This window comes from Otolemur garnettii, unplaced genomic scaffold (assembly GCF_000181295.1).
Source record: "Otolemur garnettii isolate 467f Iridium unplaced genomic scaffold, OtoGar3 scaffold00011, whole genome shotgun sequence".
Lineage (NCBI taxonomy): Eukaryota > Metazoa > Chordata > Mammalia > Primates > Galagidae > Otolemur > Otolemur garnettii.
In genome coordinates, this window is record NW_003852406.1 from 9198740 (window position 1) to 9203614 (window position 4875).

The following is a 4875-nucleotide window of genomic DNA, read 5'->3' on the forward strand; positions in this document are numbered from 1 at the left end:
GGCCTGTGCCAGGCTCAAACCTGCCACCGTCAATGTATGTGGCCGGGGCCATACTCACTGAGCCACGGGTGCCAAGCCAGCAATTCTTTATTTTAAATTTTCTCTGTTAAAATAAATCTGTGGTATGATTTCTATCTTTTAATTGGATCTTAAGTGACATATTTGGCTTATGTCCATCTTTGCCCTACTTCTCCCTCTACCATACAAGCTTCTTAGGACATTTCTCAATATCAATGTGTACTAATCCTCCTCTCAGAATCCGTCTCTAAGGAATTCAATCTTAAGACAGTCTCAGAAAGAACTCTGGATGTTTTTCATGGCATATTGAACTGACTGGAAACAAACAAATGGATTAGAAGCCTACTACATTTTTTTAGTAACCGTGGGAGGGGGGACCCAATCTAAAATCGGTTTTCATTGTTCAAGTTGTAAAACCATCTTTGGTTGATCCTCAGCCTCTAAATATGAAAGCTGTAGAGACCCTCCCTCCCCAGAGCACAGAGTCAGAGGACATGAAGCACAAAGGGAAAGAAATTATCTCCCCAAAATAAAAATTAGGGTCTGCTCACCTAGTCAAAGAAACTTCTTCAACCTGGTATAGAAGGCCTTCAAAATGTCTTGTAACTAGGATTTCAGAATTGCTGTGGAATAGTAGTAACTGCTGTGTCTCCCACGTTTCTCCTTTCTAAGAGGGCTTTTGCAATTATCTGCCTTCACTTCTACCATCATATATTTTGTGTGGAAAGGAGTAGGTTGTTTGTCATTTTAGTTAATAAGTCATCAGACCAAGAGAAGCTATATCTAGACCTAATGAAGAAGTCTGTGCATGAACTTGAATTTTAAGCTAGATGCTGTGACTTGATGGGACACTGGATTATATCCTTCGGAGAGGGGTTAGTGTAAGGGAGGAACAAAAAAATGGATATCCGGGGCTCAGCATGGTGGCTCATACCTGTAATCCCAGCACCTTGGGAGGCCAAAACAGGACGACCATTTAAGACTAGGAGTTTGAAGTTGGGTCAACATAGTGAGATAAGATCACTATATAGAAAAATATTAAGAAATTAGCCAGATGTGGTGATGTATACCTAGAGTCCTAGCTACTTGGGAGACTGAGGCAAGAGGATTACTTGAGCCTAACAGCTGAAGGCTGCAGTAAGCTATGATTGTACCACTGCACTCCTGTCTGGATGACAGAGTGAGACTCTGTCTCTAAAAAAAAAAAAGGACTTTGGACAAAAAGTCCAAAGGTATAATTGTACCACTGCACTCCTGGCTGGATGACAAGGTGAGAATCTGTCTCTTTTAAAAAAAATGGACAAGAAGTGTGGAGTGGGACGGAGACGATGTTATGTGTCAACTAAATCATTTAATTTCCTGTTTTGGACATTTCTAGCCCTTTTACATTCAGGTAGCAACACTTAATTAACTCAGAGGATTCTCAACAGAAGTGATTTATACCAGTGCTGCTGAAAGTATGATTTAGATACCAGCATTATTCCATGAACTGTTTCTGGTCTGCAACAAAGTAGGTATAGAAAATGAAAGTGTATAGAAACTTGACATTTTTATAACATTTTAATTATCCTTTACAAAAGTAATGGTTTAAAGATTAGAAACATTTTTTTTAAATGGTCCTTTCCACACATAATTTGGGAATCTCTATTATAATATTCTTTCTAACCTAGTGCATAATGTCTCTTAAGCTCTTTTTGTTCTTTAGCAGATGCAGTGGATCCACAAGAGCATTTTGAGCTCAAGAAGACAGTGGAGCTACTGCATAAAAGTAACCTGGAGGTTTGGAATGGTTGATGGAACAGAAACATTTTTCCCTCCAAATTCATAAAACTGCACTGGGCTATGAAGTAAGTGGAAAATAAACCTTAATATGTTAAGCCACTAAGATTTTGAGTTATTTGTTTTAGTAGCTAATGTTAGTTGACCAAATACGTTGTTCTGAATTTTCGTAAGACATTGACTTTTATCTATATGCCCATGATTTCTGAATTTGTTTATTTATTTATTTATTTATTATTTTTTGGAGACAGAACCTCAAGCTGTTGCCCTGGGTAGAGTGCTGTGGCATCACAGCTCACAGCAACCTCCAAGTCCTGGGCTTAAGCAATTCTCTTACCTCACCCTCCTAAGTAGCTGGGACTACAGGTGCCAGCCACAATGCCCAGCTATTTTTTGGTTATAATCATCATTGCTGTTTGGCAGGCCTGGGCTAGATTTGAACTGGCCATCTCTGGTGTATGTGGCTGGCGCCTTAGCCACTTGAGCTACAGGTGCCCAGCTGATTCCTGAATTTATATCTTCAAAACACATCCCTCTCCAAAGCATCAGAATTATATGTCTTATTACATACTTGACAACTCCACTTAAATGTCTTGAATGACCTAAAAAGTTAACATTTCTAAAATTAATAATGTTCCTTTACCTTGTTTCTTTTCTATTCCAGTTTTGTGAATTATTCACCATCCAACCCTAAAATCCAAAAGTAACCCTCAATTTCTTTATCTTTAGTGCCCACCATAACCAATCAATCTTGTACCAAATGAAGATTCTACCTTCTTTACATCCCTTGTACCAAAGAAGATTCTACCTTCTTTACATCCCTTTACACCGTTACCCTACTCTCAGTTTCCAGTTCTTCTATCTTGTCTTACTCAATTTATTACCAAAAAAAAAATTTTTTTGAGACAAGAGTCTTATTTTGTCACCCTCAATAAAGTGCCATAGTGTCCTAACTCACAGCAACCTCAAAGTCTTAGTCTCAAATGATCCTCTTGCCTCAGACTTCCAACTAGCTGGGACTACAGGCCCCTGCCACAATGCCCAGCTATTTTTTTAGAGACAAATCTCGCTCTTTCTCAGGCTGGTCTCCAACTCCTGAACTCAGGAAATCCACCTACCTCAGCCTCCCAAAGTGCTAGGATCACAGGCATGATATTACAAAAATATTTCATTTATTGTATACTCCTAAAGTTAATTTCTTCCAGTGTCACAAAAACATCTTTTCAAAAAGCATATCTATGTAAATGTAATGTCCATGCTTTAAAATACATCAACTTTTGCCCGGGTGCGGTGGCTCACACCTGTAATCCTAGCACTCTGGAAGGCTGAGGGGGCTGGATCACCTGAGCTCAAAAGTTTGAGACCACCCTAAGCAAGAGTGAGATACTGTCTCTACTAAAATAGAAAAAATTGCCAGATGTTATGGCAGGTGCCTGTGGTTCCGGCTAATCAGGAGGTTGAGGCAAAAGGACCACTTGAACCCAAGAGTTTGAGGTAGCTGTAAGCTATGACTCAAGGGCACTCTACGTAGGGCAATGAAGATAGATAGATAGATAGAAAGACAGACAAAAATACGTTAGCTTTTTATTTGGTCCTTGAGAAAAACCTTAAATACTTTTATATAGTGGTAAACAGTATGAATTGGTTACTTCAATCCCCATTACACTCTCCTTCTAATATAGGATTATGGAAAGCTTTTTAAAGAATTTTTAAAAAACATACAGAAGTACTGCTAAAGTTCTAGATGTATGTACTAGGTTCTGCCAATTTGATTCACTTCTACCAGATTTTGGAAGATGAAAATGAAGTTGAAGCCATTTTCAGTTATTGTTGCTACTGGCAGCAGGGTTATAAAGATACTAACATTAGGAGGCAATTAGAGCAGCTAAACTTAGAGTTCTAATAGCTATTCACCAGCTTCACGGATATGAAAGGCAATTGAGTTAGCATCAATGGCAACAGCAGCAGCTTCCTAATCTTAGCTCTGAAATCATAGCAGCCCCCTTCCCTTCTATTCCCCAGCCCTTCCACTGATGTTACATTACGTATTTTCCTAAAATACTTAAAGCATTTTCTGTTTTCTACCTCACACCCTGACCAATTAACATGACATACAAGGCCTTTCATGATCTACCCCATATTTCTTCCATCAACCCAATCTCATGAGCTTTTCTCATCACCACTCTATACACATCTTTCTCTATACATTGTACTTAAGCTCTGCTTACTTCCAGATCCACAAATGCACCATATTTTTTTTATGATTCCTTTTCCTTGAAAAGCCATTTCTACCCTTCTTTGACTCTCTATTTATTCTGTAAGACTCGATTTGAATCTAGTCTGGGAAGCATACCTCTGCCTTCCACTGTGTGCTTACAATGGAAAATTCCCATTCTTATTTTTTGTCACATTGCATCTGAGTCTTCCACCTATGTTTGAGATATTAGTCATTATTATTAGAGCGGAAGCATTCATCTCTGTAGAAACTGAAAATGCCAATCACTTGCTTTCCTTCCTCCCCTGAGCATGTGCACATGACCTAGGATCGACCAATCAAACACATTTCTCCCAGATTTTGAATTAAAAGCTAATGGTATGAAAATGATTGGCTTTTTGTTTATTTGTTTGTTTGTTTTGTTTTGTTGGCAGAACTCTGACAATTTTTAGCAGACAGAAGGCACCTAAAGTCAATTTCTAGAGCCAATAGTGCCAGTAGTTCCATAGCAATGGTGTTGTGTCAATGCTGTGGGCAGATGAAGGTGGAGTGTCTGTGCTACTGTCTGTAACAGTAGTGTCTTCTCCAGCCTAGTTCTTTGTGATTTTGCAAGTTGTTTCTGGATGCATAGTCTCTAAGATTGATTTTTCAGCCCTTGAAGAGAATTTATATATTAACCAATATTTCTTTAATAAGTTCCTTTACTGCTTAAATAAGCCAGAGTCTGTTTCTGTTTCTTTTTCTTTTTATAGAGACAGGGCCTCACTTTTTCAGCCTCAGTAGAGTGCCATGGTGTCACAACTCACAGCAACCTCTTAGGTTTAGGCGATTCTCTTGCCTCGCCTCCTGAGTAGCTGGGACTA